The sequence below is a fragment of the Crinia signifera genome, chromosome 19 (assembly GCF_055691185.1).
Source record: "Crinia signifera chromosome 19, ASM5569118v1, whole genome shotgun sequence".
Classification (NCBI taxonomy): Eukaryota; Metazoa; Chordata; class Amphibia; order Anura; family Myobatrachidae; genus Crinia; species Crinia signifera.
The window spans coordinates 47,110,096-47,130,759 of NC_139226.1; the positions used below are offsets into that span (position 1 = coordinate 47,110,096).

At 47.4% G+C, this 20,664-nt stretch overlaps 1 protein-coding gene across 2 annotated transcripts in view; it reads right to left on the reverse strand.

Moving 5' to 3' along the window:
- PHLDB1 (pleckstrin homology like domain family B member 1) overlaps positions 1 to 20,664 on the reverse strand; it is a 198,677-nt gene that overhangs the window by 163,142 nt on the left and 14,871 nt on the right. The window contains exon 2 of one of the 2 annotated variants that reach the window (XM_083162498.1): positions 11,922 to 11,977. The exons of the other annotated variant lie outside the window; for it this stretch is intronic. The gene's annotated coding sequence lies outside the window, so the exon portion shown is untranslated. The remainder of the gene's footprint in view (positions 1 to 11,921; positions 11,978 to 20,664) is intronic. 2 annotated transcript variants of the gene reach the window in all.

A 20,664-nucleotide genomic window follows, 5' to 3' on the forward strand; every position in this document is an offset into this window, starting at 1 on the left:
AGGCCAATCTCTCTTCTAAATGTAGACGTGAAACTGTTTGCGAAACTCATGGCCAACCGTCTTGGACCTTTGTTGCCAGGAGTCATCCACTCAGACCAGGTTGGGTTTGTCCCGAACAGAGAGGCGAAAGATAATACTATTAAAGTCATTGATTTAATAGCACATGCACAAACAACAAACACCCCTATGATGCTTCTCTCCACAGACGCAGAGAAGGCCTTCGATCGAGTAGACTGGGATTTTATGGAGGCTATCCTCAGGCGGCTAGGGCTAGGACATACCTTCTTACAAAAAGTACTCTCGCTATATAGGTCTCCCTCAGCTCAAGTAAGAGTTAATGGAATTTTCTCTGAGCCGATACAGATATCCAATGGTACTCGCCAGGGGTGTCCGCTCTCGCCATTGATATTTGTACTATGTATGGAGGCTTTAGCAAGGGCAATTAGAAATAACACCGACATAACGGGCCTACAAGTCAACAAGGTCGATTACCGCTTAGCACTTTTTGCGGACGACCTACTGGCGGCTATTACCAACCCGGTTGTCTCTCTTCCCAATCTTATGGCAGAGTTCACGTACTTTGGTAATCTTTCCAACTTTAAAATTAATTACTCAAAATCCATGGCGCTGAACATCACACTCCCTGCCGCTACAGTCTCATTATTGTCGGGGTCATTCCCGTTTGTCTGGCAACCCTCCCACATCAAATACTTAGGTATCTTGATTCCCAAACAACTTGACAAGATGGTCGCAATTAACCACACCCCCCTTCTCCGTAAATTGAAACAAGAAATGACACACTGGCTCACACAGAGATTTTCTTGGCTAGGCCGCATTAATATAGTAAAAATTAACATATTGCCGAGAATACTATATCTATTCCAAACCGGGATGCGGTCATTTGGTCTACTGCATTATGGTAGAAAGTCATTAGGTCGAATCCATTAGGTCGACATGCTAAAAGGTCGACATGACTCTAGGTCGACATGGGAAAAGGTCGACATGATTCTAGTTCGAAAGGTCATTAGTTCGACAGGTCATTAGTTCGACAAGGTCATTAGTTCGACATTGTCTATGTCGACATTCACAAGGTCGACATGGAGTTTTTCACTGTTTTTTGAGCCAACATGTGCCGACAGGCGGTATTTCATGCCCTACCATCCACTAGGGCGTGGTGGGAGAATAAAATAGTGTGCCGAGCGTAGCGAGGCACCGTGCCCGACGCATAGCGAGCGCAGCGAGCGTTGCGAGGGGATGCAGTGCACTTTAAACTGTGTCCATGTCGACTGTGTTGACATTCAGGTAAAAAAACAGTGAAAAACCCCATGTCGACCTTGTGAATGTCGACATAGACAATGTCGAACTAATGACCTTGTCGAACTAATGACCTGTCGAACTAATGACCTTTCGACCTAGAATCATGTCGACCTTTTCCCATGTCGACCTAGAATCATGTCGACCTTTTAGCATGTCGACCTAATGGATTCGACCTAATGACTTTCTACCATAATGCAATAGACCAAATGATCCCAACCCTCCAAACCATCCCACTGAAACTTTCTCCCCAATTCCTATCAGAAGCCCATAAAGCCATAAGCCATTTTGTGTGGGGTGGGCGTAAGCCTAGATTCAAGCATACACATCTGTCTCGCCATAAATCAAACGGTGGCCAACAACTACCTATGATATCAGCGTACTACCAAGCCACAGTCTTACACAGGGTCTTGGAGTGGTCCCGCCCTGGCCCCTGCAAGCAACAATGGGTCAACATAGAAACATCCTCCACAGATCTTAGCCTGTTCTCAATACCATGGACCCCCAAAATTAAACGAATCATACACCCCACAGTAGGACCCACCCTTGCATTGTGGAGGACAGTTCGCCACAAGCCAGGGATATCCTCGGGGAAAACACCACTTAGACCCATATTTGACAACCCATTGTTTCCACCGGGCCTCGCGGGCGGGGTGGCCTCGAGATGGAAAAAAGCTGGGGTGACTAGAGTGAACCACTTGACTGCAGATGGTAAAATCAAAACCTTCTCAGAAATTCAGAACAATGAGCATATACACGCAAACGATTATTGGTTTTACCTTCAACTGAGACATTTTATTCTCTCCCAGAGGGAGTGGATTGATCCACATAAGAGTCTCACGCCTTTTGAATCCATGTGCGGTCAGGTGGTACCACCCACCCATGTAATATCAGGCATCTACAAAATCCTTATACATGGACACTTCACTGAGAAACCTTCATTCTGTGATGCATGGGACAAAGACCTAACACACCGCGGCATAAAAATTAAATGGGAAACTCACTGTGAAAAAATGGCTCGCTGCTCCACTAGCCTAGAAGTAGTAGAAACACAATATAAACTACTGACACGCTGGTATAGATGCCCGTCTCTATTGCACAAATGCTATCCCTCTGTCTCCCCCCTTTGCTGGAGGTGCGGTAAAGATAAAGGCACACTAATACATACCTGGTGGGATTGCCCATTAATCACCCCATTTTGGAACAAAATTAGAGAACTGTCCGCAGAAATACTAGGATTCCCAGTCCCACAAGGCCCTGACTTCTGGTTGCTTTCTCATTCCAACATCCCCCTAGCAAGATACAAAAAATCTCTCTTGAAACATCTAAACAACGCTGCGAGAGCGGTCATTCCAGTACATTGGCGCTCCACTGAACCACCAACAATATGGGAGTGGTTCCAACGTATAGATTTCTATATGAGAATGGAGGACATCTACTTTGCAGCTCTGGAGAAACACTCAGACTTTACCTCAACCTGGTTTAGTTGGCTGGAATTTAAGACCTCCACGACCTACATCGCTTTTGCACCCTCTTAGCCAAAAAAAGATAAAAACACATTAACCTAATGCTCTCGCCAAAAGACTATGCTTCAGTACATGAAAAATTACCCCCAACACACCCCTTCCTCCCCCTCGATACCCTTGTCTTCCCCGTTTAAGTTAATGTCTGTCAGAAAATCTGACCATGCATCTGTGTCTGTTTTGGACCTCAGTTTCAGGGTCATTAGTTTGTTTTTCTTCCACAACCAGATTTGTAAAAAGCTATGTTTTTAGCTGTCAATATTTCTACTGTTATTAAGTAATGGAAACGATGTTGTGACATTACTACAATGTATGTGGACTATATTATGTTTATAAAACAAAAATAAAGAATTTATAAAAAAAAAAACTATTTGCCAAGCTGCTGGCGAACCGTCTGAAACTCTTACTCCCCAAGTTGATTCATGGAGACCAAACGGGCTTCGTCCCGGGCCGTGAGGCCAAAGATAACACTACCAAAGTTATTAACCTGATCCACTTCGCATCCCTATCTAAGGTACCTTCCATGATACTAACAACAGATGCTGAAAAGGCCTTTGATAGGGTTCACTGGGGATTTATGGAGGGTGTCCTGCGGCACCTTGGTCTAGGACCGGCCTGCCTCCATAGAATATTGGCCTTATACGAAACACCTACAGCAAAGGTGAAAATAAACGGTTCTCTATCAGACTCATTCAACATAGCGAATGGGACGAGACAGGGCTGCCCTCTATCTCCCCTCCTGTTTGTACTCTGTATAGAAGCCTTGGCCAGGTCTATACGACAGAACCCTAACATTTCTGGCCTGCACATAAGAGGTCAGGAGCATAAACTTGCCCTCTTTGCAGACGATCTGTTAGCTCTGATTACTAACCCAATTACATCCCTCCCAAACCTAGTGACAGAATTCCAAAAATTTAGCAAACTCTCCAATTTTAAGATCAACTATTCTAAATCTGTAGCCATGAACCTAACCACTTCCTCTACAGCGGTAAACTCGTTGAAACTCTCATTCCCCTTTACGTGGAGCGACTCTAAATTGAAGTATTTAGGAGTACAAATATCCAAAGATCTATCCAAACTCTTTTCCTTAAACTTTACTCCACTGTTAAACTCCCTCCGTTCAGACTACCAAAAATGGAGATCACTACACTTATCATGGTTTGGTAGGATAAACGTCGTTAAAATGAACTCATTACCAAAGATCTTGTATAAACTGCAAACTCTCCCCATATACATGCCTCCGACATGGTTCCAGTCTATACAAAAACTTATACGCGCATTTGTATGGGGATCCTCCACCCCCCGTTTCAAGCACGATATACTCTTTAGGCGGAAACTTAGCGGAGGCATGCAACTTCCTCATATCCCTAGTTATTATCAAGCTGTTCACCTGAACCGCATTCTAGACTGGACACGTGCTAAAGACTCCAAACCATGGGTCTCACTAGAAGAAAACTGCTTCCACACCTACATTGAAATTGTCCCCTGGTCACCAAAGCTTCCCATAGTAGAACACCCAACAGTTGCCCCCACCCTTAAATTATGGAAAAAACACCGCACTTTACCACACATCTCCTCGACTATCTCCCCCCTCACCTCCTTCCTTTCAAACCCTGGCTTCGCTCCAGGCCTACACATTTCTTCCTTCGCAAACTGGACGGAGGCAGGCATCTTTCGGCTCGGTCAACTGGTGGGTCCAGAGGGGGTACGCTCATTTTCAGATATACAGGAACTATGGGGTCTCCCAAAGGAGGAATTTTGGAAATTTCTTCAACTACACCATTTTTTGTCATCCCTCAAACAATCAGAAATTGCTAGAGATCTCACCCTTTTAGAACGCCTATGCGCAAACCCACACCCCACATCTCACACAATATCACAGCTCTACACATCGATTATAGAAAACACCTTCCCTCTTCCAACATCCTTTACCTCAGCGTGGGAGAAGGATCTAGAAGGAAAAGTCCAGGATATAGACTGGGAGGCGGTTTTCCGCATCTCTCAGACAAGCTCCCTTAGCTTAGACACTCTGGAAAATTTATACAAACTTATTTATAGATGGTACAGGATTCCCACAAGAGTCCATAAGATGTTTCCAGCAATGTCTGATAAGTGTTGGAGATGTAATTCAGCTCGTGGTACCTTTATACATATATGGTGGGATTGCCATGTGATCAGCCCCTTCTGGAACACCATCTTTCAGTGCACCGAAAAAATCTTAAATGGGAAAGTAACAAGAGACCCTGGCTTCTGGTTGCTCAACATTACAACGGCCACCACTAAAACTTATAAACACTCACTTCTGAGACACCTAAATAACGCAGCAAAATCGGTAATCCCAGTCCATTGGAGATCTACCAAAGCCCCCCCCCATTAGAGAATGGCTAAAGAAAATTGACTATTACATGGAAATGGAAGACCTTATTTCCATCCCGTCCGGGAATATCTCAAACTTCGCCTCGACCTGGTTACCCTGGATAGAATTTAAGGAATCCTCACTCTACCTGTCCCTATGAGAGATTTTTGATCCTCAGACCTACCAGACGTCACTTCTTCTCAGACACCACCATTCACGTAATGGTCCCGTGACCCTGCAGACCACTTGACAGCAACAAAACCTCCCAACACTCAGCGCATTCTCCCCAACCTTCCCTCCTCTCCTTCTCTAACGCCTCTCTCCTTCCTTAGCCTTTTTCCCCTCTCTTTTGCTCCTTTTCCTAATACTCCCTTTCTTATTGACTGTTTTCGAAGTTGACAAGATTGTATTATGTGAGCTAGTTACCTAAAGATATATTTAACATGTATAACCTTAAGCTAATAATACTCTCAGACACTGAGATTTTTGCTTATGCTTTTTCAAACATGACGCAACTCATTTGCTTTATTGTAATGTAACTTGATTTTATTGTTGCATATTTTGAACTGTACAAATTAACCTAATAAAAAAACAGTTTGAATTAAAGTGAGATCTATATTGCAGTGTAAAAATAAAGCAGCCAGTATTTTCCCTTCACAGAAACAAAATAACTCACCCAAATCTAATTCTCTCTGCACATTTTACATCTGCCCCCCTGCAGTGCACATGGTTTTGTCCATCTAAGAAGGATTTTGTCAGAAAGAGTGAACCAAAATAAGGCCCTATATACCTACCTATGTATATACTTACCCTCACATGTTTAAACTAAATACTTACCCAATCACACTATGTACCACCACACAGATGATTCAAACACATATACACTTACTTATGTATATACTTACCTTGACAAGTCATAACCAAGTATTTACCATAATATAGATTCACTGTCACCTCTTTATCCCTTATGCTAAGTACACATCGAGTAAAAACACTAACCTACTGCCCTTAATCCTAAAACCTACACCTTTATTTATATTTGTACTTTTCACTTTGTTTTCAGTTTTATTATTTTGCAGTGCTCACATCACACATCCCCTTCTCTCTCCCTCCCATCCACACCCCCCTTCCCCTCACTTGGAGTATGTAGAGACACCAATGTAAAATCATACATACACAATCCATTAGACATATAAGAAAGATAATAACGAATGACAAGAAGCACAAACAGACACGACATAATTTTAATTTAATTTTTTATTATTATCTTTCATTACAAAGAGAAATTATATGCTGTTATATATATGCATGTCCTTTGATTTTTGTGAATATTTTTTATCAAGTAGTCTACACAGTGCTTAAGCATCCCTATACCAATAAATGAACTGGCAAAAAACAATAAATAAAAAAAGGGGGAAAAAATCAGATTGGAACAAATAAGCATCAGGAAAAAGAAAAACTATGTGAGCTTTACTACTCCATTCAGATATATACCCTCCTCTTCTTTTACTCTATAAAAATTCACTCCATAAACTCATAGAGATAAGAAAAAGATCCTGAATAATAATGATATATGAGAAAATGATTATAAGATACAGAAAATAAGAGGTTATACAATCATATAGATATCATAAACGAGGATGAATAAGATGAGAATCTGTGGAAATCAGACTATAGCATAGCACCATATATATAATATATACATGAAAATGACCCTTAGAAAGTGTAAAAAAGCAAAACGCTATCTATTATTCAGTATTTAAAACGTTCAGAATTATAATTAACAATTTTCAGAGATAGATATTGATCATACAGATTCCAGGGTGGGGGTAATACGATAACATCCCTCAATACTTCCGGGTACGGAGTATAGGGCCCCATGATTGGTCCACAAGAAGCAGATGGTACATCATCTGACCACCCATGTGATCTATGACACGCATCACATGGGCGGAAGAGATCCCAGAAACTAGAACCCGGATAACTGTATGACGCGGCACGCAGCTCACGTGACTCGGAACGCTGATCACATGACGCGGGACGAGGATCACATGACATAGGGTGCCGATCGCGTAACGCGAAATGTGGTCACGTGGCACGGGACGCCGGTCACGTGACGCCAGGACGCAGGCCATGTGACGCGGAATGCCGGTCACATGACCTGATCCAACCTATAGGTATTAACCTAAGATCAATTACATTTAACAAAGTAAGCTGGTCCAGGATAGGACCAAGTGAACATGTGACCCTCAAACGAGTCTCTCATTGGCCATACGAATATCAATAAATATCAGTCAGTCAAGGCATACAGGTTGGCCTTGACAAAGCTGTTTTGATACAGTGAAACACATGTGTTGGCATAGGCCAATACCAGAATGTTTGTTGACTTATAATTGAAATGTGAATTTGATTAACTGAGATTGATATCAGTGTTGCAGTGTGTGATCCCCGTGAGGCCAAGGTCACAAGGGGACCTATTTTGGAGAGAACCCAGCAGTGGGTCTCCAAAACCAATACTCCCCTGACCCTGATAGACATAGACCTCACATGTTGGCATTATACGCCAATTTCTCTGCCTGCCAATAGATAAATATAGGAGGCAGTACCTTTGATAAATTAACAGATGGCACTGAAAAACCACTAATATAACCGATACAGATTACAAGGCAGCCCCTTGATCCAATGCAACTTGGTGGATCAGTGAACCATCTGTTTTAGTGTGATGTGTACCACAATTGTTGCACATCACACCTAGTGAGGGGATAGAACACCCATGCAACCCACCTGATAAGTTACAGTACAAACATTTTCTGGATTGGCCTTTGTGTAATTTTTAAACACACTACTTTTCTCTTCTTTCTGAAACACATTAAATGTTTATGTCTTTGTATGTGATTTTACCTCTATTTTTTCACTGTTGATTTAGTTCCTGCATTGTAAAACAGGAAATCTTAAAAATAACCCAATAAAAGCTATATTTTAAATGAATTGCTAGTGCGTTCCCCCCCAAACAGTCCCTTTCTTTCTTCCTTTCTAAAAATGAGCCGGAACTTCCCAGGGGCCTTCTTCGGCACCCCCCCCCCACCGGCGATATGATCAAGTTCGCCAATGGGGGCGTAGCAAACGGACCAACCATGCGCCCAAGCTGTACCTCCTTCATCACCTTCTCCAACAACACGGAGGGCAGTGCCCTAGCAGATTGCAAATTCCTGAACGCGCTCCCCTGCACTTCCCCCGCCACAGGAAGGCGAAAACCCACACTAAAACCATCCCGCAGGAAAGCGGCCGCTTCCCTGTCTGGGTACGAGCGGAGCCATTCGGACATGGCCTCCACCCGCACCGGCGTAGCCGCCCTATCGAGCGCCTCCTCCCCCGGCAGGCTTGGGGGCAGTGCCTCTGGAGGGGCGGGACCCTCGAAAGCAGTTGGCAGCAGGGTGGTTCCCCGAGCAATTAATGCACAGGTGTTTACACTTGCACCGGGAACCCAACTGACAGGTGGAATTATTGAAGGCAAAGCACTTGCCCTTAGCGGCCCCCCAGGGGAGCCGGTTTCCCCGCCCCAGGGAAGCGGCGGGCGGCGGTGGGCTCCGCCGCCGGTTGCTGCTGCGGGAGGGAAGCCAACGTGGAGGGAGGAGCAGCTGCCGCTGCCTCCATTGGGTCTAAATGCACGCGAGCCACCTCCATCCAAACCTCAACGTCCTTACAGCCCAGGTCTAGGATGTGCAGGCAATCCTGCTTACGCCTGAACTGCTCGTCGTATGTGCGCCAAGCATAACCCCCATACTTTCGCTTCATTTCGTGTATCATGTGAATATAACGGATTACGTTAATGTGTTCATCCGGCCGATCCTCCAGATAACAGGCCGCAAAAACACAAAAACCCGCCAGCCAGTTGTCATAGGACCGATAGGAATCAGAACCCATGCCGCCCTTATCCTTGGCTGCCTTAAAGGCCTTCTTGGTGTCCTCGGTCAGACTGAACACATCCACATAATCGCCCTTCTCAATCTTACGCCTACAACTCTCCCTCAGCCCTCTCAAAACTGCAGTATAGTCGCAGTGCACCACCCCGGGCTGATTCTGCCTCTTTCTCTCCCTCCGGGACAGGGAGGCCACCTTCCTACGCTTAATGTGGTGAGCGCGTCTCCCAGCCTCCCTCTTAGCATATTTGGCCACCCTCTTGCGAGCCTTCGCAGCGCTACCAACATCAGACCCCCCAGCAGATGAGGAAGAGGAAGAGAAGCTATCCCGGGAGCCCCCAGAAGAGAAACTCCCCCTATCAGACCCTGAACCGTACTCCAAAGAGTCCTCACCTGCCGACTCCGGCTGAGCGGCCCAAGTGTCATCGTCATCGTCCAGGTCATCTGGATCACCCTAGCCCAAGCCGGACCCATACTGCTCCTGCACCGGCGGCTCACCATCGCCATACTCGGGCGGGGGAGAAGCCGCGGCCCTGTGCCTCCCACTCTGAGGCCTTCTTCGCCGTGTAGCAGAATTCCGAGGTGTAGCAGACCTGCCCACAGCAGATCCCCTCTCTCTCCCCGCTCGCCGCAGCCGTGAGCAGCCAGGCCTAGGGGCCGCGAGGGCTCCGGAGGACCTGCGCCGTGAAGAACCGTGTCCACCAGTTCTCGCAGGACGGCCACCCGCCAGGGGTGCCAGGGCGCCCGCCATTGAGGACAAAGCCGCCGAGAGCGCGGATGGATCAAAGGCCGGAGCAGGGGACCTCACCCTGGAACCCGCCCCGGACCCTGAAGAGGATCCGGTGCAGCTTCCGTGGCGGCGGGCCCCATGCCTCCCACCATCGTCCCTTGCCGCACCCAGGTAGCCCCAGCCCCCAATGGACTCAGCCGCCCGGGCATAGGTGGGCACATAACCAGACCTGCGGCTGGGAGAAACTCCATCACTGCGCCGCGTCCCCTATACGCTGCCTCCTGCGGGGTCCCCGACCTACTGGCTGACTCCCCGCTAGCCTCCTCCTCATATTGCGCATGCGCCCGCCTCCGCCCTGACGCTCTGACGGGGCCGGAGCTGACAGGTTGCTGTGATGGGGACGGGGCCTGCGCTGCAGCCTGAGGCTGAGCGCCACCCCGCGCAGCTCTCCTGACACCCGCCGCCACGGTCCTGGACCCCCTCGCACTTCTCCCAGACCTGCCACCTCGAGCCGCGCCCGACGCGGCGCCCCTGTATGACGCACCCCTGCCACGCGTCACCCCCGCGCCTCTCCCAGCAGCCGGCCGAGCGGCGGATCACCCCGCCGACACAGGAGGAGAACCTGCGCCAGCTATGGCGGACCCCCGGGCACGGCGGCATGGAGCAGCGGGTGAGTGCAGGCGGACAGGGGGAGACAGGCCAGGGAGCGCGTCAGATGCCTCCAGGCCATCGTCCGCCGCGAAGCGTGCCGGCGGACGGGCAGACCGTCTGGGCCGCGGTGAGGGGGCACCAGCTGACATACCTGGCACAAGTAGCGGGGTACAGGGTGCGCTGGGTGCAAAAAAAAAAACGAATCTTGGAGCAAGAGCTCAAATACTGCAGCTTCCCACTCTGAATTCTGCAGGAAGAAGAGGAAGTCTCCTCCCCTTCCTGCTATTATCAATCAGTCACCCCAGCCAGACCTATGTCCTTATTGGCTCTCCGAGTCACATGCATCCCAGTGTGACACGCAGATGTGGATGTTTAATTCACTCCATGTCAAGTGTTGGCACTACGTTACTCGTTCGCTATGCTTCGGGCACGTTGCTGATCATACTTTATTCTCCCCCCAAACCTTAGTGGATGGTAGGGTATGAAAAAATGCCCTTTCTTGAAAAAAATCCTTTTAAAAATCATGTAAATCAAGAATATATGTGGACAAACAGAAGCAAATCCTGTCCCTCACCAGATAACTGTGACATATAAACACAATGCACTTAATTTAATATTTTTTTACTGAATTCCTTGATAAGAAGCATTTGGCCTAAGGGTGCCATGAAAATATTTTGATGCTCTAGGGCGCCGTGATTCAAAAAAGTTTGGGAACCTATGGGGTACAAGGAATGTACGGTGCAATCCAAGATTTAGGCATCCTGTCACTAATTAAATACCCCCTTAAAACTTGTTAGATGCCTGGGGTATATGTAGGCAGACCTGTTCTAGGGAGGGCCATCAACCGTTTAACATCATTGATGGTTTATGGCTGATGTCAAATACTTTTGCCATCGATGGGGGAGAACAAGATGGTTTCCGTACATTGATGGCACAGCAGAAACAATGCTTCATGTTTTATTTCAAGGTGCAGGGACACTTAGCATAGCTCCGCCCCCCAACAACCGTGAAGCCCCACCCCCACATTCTGATTAGCCCTGTACCGATGGCCATTCCTAAAATGTCCCTCTCTTCTATCACTGCCTTTCAAGCACAACTAAAGGTATGTTGGCACTTAAAGGGTTAATTGTGAAAAACAAAAAACCCTTAGGGCTATCAGTGTAACTATGCAGACATTGTACAGATCTCGGCTATGTCATGAGCTAATAATCACAGAAATAAATAATTACACCGATAGGACAGAGCCCAAAATAAAAACCCAGGCAGACTATTTGTGATGTGCGTAGGTAGGAAATACACTTTATAAGCTGCCCTTGCGTCTGCTCAGTATTTACTGTATGGCTGATCCTAAAAAACATTAAAGAATCCCTGACTCGTTACTGATATATTCTCTTTCAGGTCATCACTGGGGAAAGGTGTGGTCTTACCGCTGGCTCTCCGCTATCAGTGCCACGTGTACCATGGTATAGTTCTCCAGCGGACCCTGAAAGTGAAAGCAATGCCGTGAGGAGGACTATACACACAGGACAACAGTTAGTCACAGAATGCTGAATCAAAAAATAAATTGAAAAATAAACCAATATTGGCAAACAACGGAATATATATAATTCACAGCAAATACAGATTTTTTTTTTTTTTTAGATTAGTGCCCTCTCATGAGTGCTGCCTGCTGGTATATTAGTGCACCTGCGAGCGATAACCATCCCAGACACCACCAGCCTCCCCCGACCCTCTCCTGAGCGCTGCCTGCTGATACATTAGTGCACCTGCTCCTGGGAGTGATAACCATCCCAGACACCACCAGCCTCCTCCGACCATCTCCTAGGCACTGCCTGCTGATACATTAGTGCACCTGCTCCTGGGAGTGATAACCATCCCAGACACCACCAGCCTCCGCCGACCATCTCCTAGGCACTGCCTGCTGATACATTAGTGCTCCTGGGAGCAATAACCATCCCAAACACCACCAGCCTCCCCCGTTCCTCTCCTGAGCGCTGCCCGCTGATACATTAGTGCACCTGCTCGTGGGAGCGATAACCATCCCAGACACCACCAGCCTCCCCGTTCCTCTCCTGAGCGCAGCCTGCTGATACATTGTTGCACCTGCTCCTGGGAGCGATAACCATCCCAGACCCCACAAGCCTCCTCCGACCATCTCCTGAGCGCAGCCTGCTGATACATTAGTGCTCCTGGTAGCAATAACCATCCCAAACACCACCAGCCTCCCCCATTCCTCTCCTGAGCGCTGCCCGCTGATAAATTAGTGCATCTGCTCCTGGGAGCGATAACCATCCCATACACCACCAGCCTCCCCGTTCCTCTCCTGAGTGCAGCCTGCTGATACATTATTGCACCTGCTCCTGGGAGCGATAACCATCCCAGACCCCACAAGCCTCCTCCGACCATCTCCTGAGCGCAGCCTGCTGATACATTATTGCACCTGCTCCTGGGAGCGATAACCATCCCAGACACCATCAGGCACCCCCGACCCTCTCCTGAGCCCTGACTGCTGATACATTAGTGCACCTGCTCCTGGTAGCTTTAACCATCCCAGACACCACAAGCCTCCCCCGACCCTCTCCTTAGCGCTGCCTGCTGATACATTAGTGCACCTGCTCCTGGTAGCGATAACCATCCCAGACACCACTAGCCTCCCCCGACCATATCCTGAGCGCTGCCTGCTGATACATTAGTGCACTTGCTCCTGAGAGCGATAACCATCCCAGACACCACCAGGCAGCCCCGGCCCTCTGCTGGATGCTGCGTGAATGACTTGGGGGATTTGTTTTGTGCATACTGCTGAAAATGACGGGTACAACAACAGACAAGAACATTTTTGCATTTTATTATAGAATAATGTTCTGGGATAATCCCTCATTGTAAATCAACGCAAGAGCTAAACAGGAACAGTTGAAAGTGCCCATTCTCTAGTGTTCCAAGGACTGGGATTAGAACAAGCCTGAAATAGGAGATTAGCTACTGTATGTGATCATTTAATAACATTAAAGTTGTCAGATTTAAGTTATTTTTTTTCCTTTTTCTGCAAAAAACAAGATTAGCATCTAATAATGGCACAGAAAACACTAAACGGAAGCATTACATACTATAACAGGGTTGCCGACTTCAGAAAGCTCCTCTCCGGGAGAAGCCCGGAGAGGAGACTTTCAGCAGGCGATCAGGGGGCGGGGCTTAAACGTGACATCATTAAGCCCTGCCCCCATGAAGGAAAGTGCCTCAATTTGACGATCTCCGTGGAGAGGCCGGGGCTAAACAACGCGATGATGCCACTTTGGCCCCACCCCCTCTCCGGAGATCGTCAGAAAAGGTCAACTAAACGCTGTGGCTGGGGGAAGCCGCAATCAGGGGGGGGGGGGGGAGAGCGGGGGTCCCCCAGATTCCGGGAAGGTTAAACGCTAGTCCAATGGTGAAAGCAGTCCAGCTCCAGAACTGGGGGTGCCGTCCAAGGGGATGCAGAAATCCCTGTAGTCCAACCGGGTACAAAACAAAAGTGGCAAGACACGCCAAACTAGTTTCGGATCACCAGGATCCTTCCTCAGTAGCGTGTCCTGCCTTGCCACAACTGGGTTTATATACCATTCGGCGTCTGTCCCATTAGTGTCTTACTTCTGCTTTCCGCTGGAAGCAAGATGTCCATGCGCTCCGACGTGTGGAACGCACGGACATCTTGCTTCCGGCAGAAAGCGGAAGTAAGACACTAATGGGACAGACGCCGAATCGTATATAAACCCAGTTGTGGCAAGGCAGGACACGCTACTGAGGAAGGATCCTGGTGATCCGAAACTAGTTTGGCGTGTCTTGCCACTTTTGTTTTGTACCTGGTTGGACTGCAGGGATTTTTGCACCCCCTTGGACGGCACCCCCAGTTCCGGAGCTGGACTGCTTTCACCATTGGACTAGCGTTATCCTGTTATTGCCCCGGTAGGGCATGAAATACCGCCTGTCGGCACATGTCAGCTCAAAAAAAAACAGTAAAGAAAAATGTTGACCTTCCGACCTAACCCATGTCGACCTAACGTTATGTCGACCTAAACCCATGTCGACCTTGTCCCTTGTCGACCTTGCCACCTGTTGACCTTCACCTATGTCGACCTAGACACCTGTTGACCTTTCCCACCTGTCGACCCAACGGTGTCGACATAATGACTGTCGACCTAAGTGTGGTCGACAATATGACCATATCCCCTTCAATACAGCACCAATAAAGGCATTGAAACAGGCTTCATGTGACGGTACTTGTTTCCTAGCACGGCCACACCGATTTACATCGGGGTGGTCGTGTCGGAAAAATCGGGTCGATCGCATCGCATGCGATTTGGTCGCATGCGATGCGATCGACGCGACCGACACGATTTTTTGATTGAATGAAATGTAAATCGGGTCCCTGGGACCCGATTTTACATTGGATTCAATGTAAAATATTCCCAACCCCCCCCCAAATTTAACGGCGTAAACCCCCCCCCAGGATAGACGCCAACCCGAAGCGTGGCGAGCGCAGCGAGCCCGCGAGGGGCGGCGGTGCGCGTCCTCCGACCTTTTTATTCCCCTACTATCCACGTCGTCGTGGAGTTGAGAATAGAATAGTGTGGCGAGCGCAGCGAGCCACCGAGCCCGAAGCGTGGCGAGCGCAGCGAGCCCCGCGAGGGGACGCGTATACCTGTGAAGTTATACGCGTCCGCTCGCCACGCTTTGGGCTCGGTGGCTCGCTGCGCTCGCCACTCTATTCTATTCTCAACTCCACGCCGACGTGGATAGTAGGGGAATGAAAAGGTCGGAGGACGCGCACCGCCACCCCTCGCGGGCTCGCTGCGCTCGCCACGCTTTGGCGTCTATCATGGGGTGACGACGGGGACATCTATAATGTGAAATGGGTCATATTGGCCCATTTCACATTTTTCACATTTTTTCACGATTTCAATGTTAAAAAATATTTTAACATTGAAGCCTATGGAAAAATCGGGGGCATCGCGTCGGGACCAATGTTAATGGTCCCGACCGACGCAATGCCCCCGATATTTTACCTTTCCCGACATGATTTCAATGTTAAAATATTTTTTAACATTGAAGCCTATGGAAAAATCGGGGGCATCGCGTCGGTCGCGTCGGGACCAATGTTAATGGTCCCGACCGAAGCGATGCCCCCGATATTGTGTCTTAGCCGGCCAAATGGACCTGATTTCAAAGGAAATCGGGTCCATCGTGTGGATCGTGTACCTTAACTTAAAGGTACACGATCCATAAGATTGTGGCCGTGCTAGGAAACAAGTACCCATGTGACTTTCTATAACAAATGCATGATACACATGAGTGTAGCAGGAGTGACTGCATACATTTGGAGGCACCCAGCAAGATAATATAGTTACAAGTACCATATATACTCGAGTATAAGCCTACTTTTTCAGAAAAGTTTTTATGTTGAAAAAGCCCACCTCGGCTTATACTCGAGTGAGGGTCCCACTTGAGTCAATAAGTTTTCCCAGTTTTTTGTCGTAAAATAAGGTGCCTCTGCTTATATTGGGGTCGATTTATACTTGAGTATATACGGTAAGTGCAAGGATCAATACTGTGTTTTCAATATCTATTTTAGAATTCTGCTACCGCCAACATTCTATTTTAGAATTCTGCTGCTGCCAACATTCTATTTTAGAATTCTGCAATGGCGAGCCTATAAATATGAGTGCCTAGAGTTACTGTCCTCATTATGCTGCCGCCTCTTGACAAGACAAGTCACACTTTAGAGAGCTGAAAGCAGAAGAGTCAGTTGTCATGCCTGTTGCTGAACTGTCAGCAAAAAAAAAACGGCCTCAGATTCGGCCTATGGCACCCAAACATGGGCAGGTCTCTGTATTTTCAGATCTAACCCCAGCCAAGATCAAGCCGGTGACCCAGGGCAGGGCCAAGCCAGTGACCCAGGGCAGGGCCAAGCCGGCAGTCCCAACAATGCCGAAGCCGGCAGTCCCGGTGAAGCCAGCAGTCCCGGTCAAGCTGAAGATGGCAGTCCCGGTCAAGCCGGAGGCAGGATTCCCGCTTACTGCCAAGAAGGGATACATGGTCCTGCCCAAGATATCAGACGAGGTCCTGCCCAAGCCAGCAGTCCCGGTCAAGCTGAAGATGGCAGTCCCGGTCAAGCCGGAGGCAGGATTCCCACTTACTGCCAAGAAGGGATACATGGTCCTGCCAAAGATATCAGACGAGGTCCTGCCCAAGCCAGCAGTCCCAGTCAAACTGAAGATGGCAGTCCCGGTCAAGCCGGAGGCGGGATTCCCGCTTACTGTAAAGAAGGGATACATGGTCCTGCCCAAAATATCAGACGAGGTCCTGCCCAAGCCAGCAGTCCCAGTCAAACTGAAGATGGCAGTCCCGGTCAAGCCGGAGGCGGGATTCCCGCTTACTGCCAAGAAGGGATACATGGTCCTGCCCAAGATATCAGACGAGGTTCTGCCCAAGCCAGCAGTCCCAGTCAAACTGAAGATGGCAGTCCCGGTCAAGCCGGAGGCGGGATTCCCGCTTACTGCCAAGAAGGGATACATGATCCTGCCCAAGATATCAGTCTCAGATTAACCCCCCCCCCCTCCCCCAACCAACTTGGTGAGACTACTATGATATTCTATGCTGTGCTTAGCTATGCTATGCTAAGAACATGTTCTTAGTACAGCTTAGCTAAGCACAGGATAGCATAGCATAGATAGACTTAGCTAAGATTATGTTAAGACTATGCTATGCTTAGTTATGCTATGTTAAGACCATGTTCTTAGTATAGCATAGCTAAGCACAGCATAGATTAGCATAGTTTTAACAATCTTAGCTAAATCTATCTATGCTATTCTATGCTTAGCTATGCTATGCTAAGACTATGGTCTTAGTATAGCTTAGCTAAGCATAGCATAGAATAGCCTAGCACAGTCTCCCCCTCCTCCAAAAAAAAAAATATATATATAAAAAAAAAATATATATATAAAAAAAAAAATACCCGCCCCTCCCCCCCACCTGATGAGGTCACCTTGACGTGGTAGGTGGGCTCACATTAATGTGCTAAGAACCTCAATGTCCCCCATGTTACTGTTATCGGTCTCTGTACTTCATGTGCATTTGCTTTCCTTTCTGGCTGAGCTCTGCTTTTAAACCCTCATGGTCTTAGTATAGCTTAGCTAAGCACAGCATAGAATAGCCTAGCACAATCTCCCCATCCTCCTTCAAATAAAAAAAAAAAAAAAAAATTTTTATTATTCTTTATAAAAAATTATTAAAAATGATCGCTCCCCTACCGCGCGAGTCTCTGTCAATGGAGCTATCTCAGACAGCTTTGAAATAGCTAATGGTACCCGCCAGGGCTGTCCCCTCTCCCCACTAGTTTTTGCCCTTGTTATGGAACCACTGGCGGCAAGGATTCGAGGTAATAAAGACATTCACGGCATTCGTACAGGACCCTCCGAACATAAAATTGCATTATATGCCGATGATGTATTAATATCCGTCTCGAACCCGATTCGATCCCTCCCCTCTCTTCTTTCTGAAATACAACTGTACTCTGAACAGTCAGGATATAAAATTAATGTAGAAAAAACTGAGGTCCTTGATTTCCACATTCCACAAACACTCAGACCAGAGTTAGAGGCCATGCTTCCCTGTGACTGGCACAAAAAGAAAATCAAATACCTAGGGATCTTTCTAACTCACCACCATCATCAACTGTTTCAGGCAAATTTCCCCCGCCTTTTAGATACCATTAAAGCTGATCTTACCACATGGTCCAACTATTTTATTTCCTGGATAGGTAGAATAAACTCTGTCAAAATGAACATCCTTCCTCGTCTCCTCTACTTATTTCAAATTCCAATTTATATCCCTCCTTACGTTTTTAAATTCCTACAACATCAAACCACCCACTTCATATGGGACAAAAAACGCCCGCGGATCAGACTCAAACTACTTCAACGCCCAGCTAGACAGGGAGGTTTGGGTATCCCAGACTTTCGGAAGTATTACTATGCTGCACAGCTGTCCCAATGTGTCCAATGGAGCAGTCCCGGGGAAGGTCTGGGTGGGTATTGAGGCAGGAGAGTTGGGCTTAACCACAATGTCATCCCTGCTGTGGCTCCCCAGGACTAAGCGCCCCCGCATGGCACTCGCCCACCCAGTGGTCTCTCGCTCATTAGCTATCTGGGACTCAGCTAATAAAAAGTTTCGGTTAGCCCCAAACCCATCCCCACTGATCCCACTATATCATAACCCGGACTTCCCCCCTGGGTTGGGTAAATCCGCCTTTATTAAGTGGAGACTGGGAAATATTTATTACCTGAACGATGTAACCAATGATACCAATTTTCCACAGTTCTCAGATATCCGCGATAAAACGGCTGTCCCGACCACAGATTTCTTTAGATACTTGCAAATTCAACACTTTCACTCTAAGACTGCAACTACCCTCACTGCTAGACCCCTAACTTCCTTCGAATATATCGGCTGGAAACGATCATCTACTAGAGGCCTGATATCTATCATTTACTCACTCCTTGGAGAGGATACGAGTACAAACCGTGACCTGCACGAGCTAGCCTGGGAACGAGACTTAGAACATTCCATAGACGCCGAGGAATGGTCTGATATTTGGGATAATGCAGCCTCCAGCTCGATATGTGTGAGAATTAAAGAAAATATATACAAACTGCTGTATCGCTGGTACTACGTACCCTCACGTTTAAAAACTATGTATCCAGATGCCTCAGATAGGTGCTGGAGGGGTTGCACGGCTGAAGGCACCTTTATACATATCTGGTGGTCCTGTCCGAAACTTGCCAGTACCTGGACAGAGGTTATCACCCTCCTCTCCAGTCTATTTGACGTTATTGTCCCCACTGAGGCCAAATACTTTCTGCTTCCCTTAGCTCTACCCTCTCTCACCCACCACCAGAATAAACTCTTCCGCCACATAGTATCCGCTATGACATGCCAAATTGCCGTCGACTGGAAAAAGCCCTCCCCAGCCCCCATGCAAACAAGCATCTGGGTCATGCCCCCATAGCGGCAAAATGGGGGCATGGCCTCGCGGGGGGAGCCGCGAGTATAGGCCACGCTCCCAAATTAGGCCACGCCCCCTGAAAATTTCGGCGTCCCGACTGCTGATCTGCAAATGTTGGGAGGTATGCCTCATATATGACTGTCTACAACAGGGTCCATTCCTAGTATGCCGCCTAATTTCCGGAAAACAGAGTCTCCTTAGGGTAAGGAAGTATAATTACCGCAATGGTGGTCCAAAAGTGGTTTACTCCTTTTAGGATTGCATGTCAGCAGTGTCCATCAGTTGGTATTGGGGAGATAAAACTCCAGATTTTCATATAAGCGGTTTCCTTTAAGGATGATGTAACTTTCCGGTGCCAGCTGGTCTGGATCCTGGGTTGGCAGATAGATGACAGGTGGATAGGTAGCTGGATGGGTAGCTGGTGCAGTGGACGCGTTTCGCTGCATCAAAGTGCAGCTTTATCAAAGGATGTGGCAAGATGTTTGTTTATATACCTCACCTACTGATGAGGGACTAGGTGCACCTGCGCTGAATCAGTCACATTATCATTTTAAAAATACATAAAAAAAAACATAAAAACGAGGAGAGAAATATGTATATGAACATGGAGGCAAAATACATATACCATTTTAAAAAAGAACATAAATTGATGCAATCTGAGGTTTTACTATTGGAGAGTTCAAAGGTACAAGTAGCGCTATTGGTCAATTTCTGTTTTCACAATTTCCATATATAAGTCTGTTGCCACGGATACATAAACATCAGGGGCAAGAACCAATAATAATGAAGGATCATGAGCACATGGGGCGGAGGCGGTCACGTGATAGAAGCATGTGACTCGCATGCACATTCAGTGAGAGGCGCGCGATACTGGCGTGCGTTCCAAGCCTCAATTTCAGTGTAAAAGCCGGAATTCATGTGACCATCTTGCCCGTCTCATGTGTTTCATGAATTACACCTAATGAATCATATGGCTGTTTGGATGTATTACATCTCCCTGCTCAATAGACAAAACAGGTGGTACATCACATGAGAACGTGGTTTAATAGTTGAAGCCGACATCTTGTGGATATAAGCTAAAATTAAGCTGATTTCTCTATCAGACTGGGGACATTGAAACATTATATATGTTA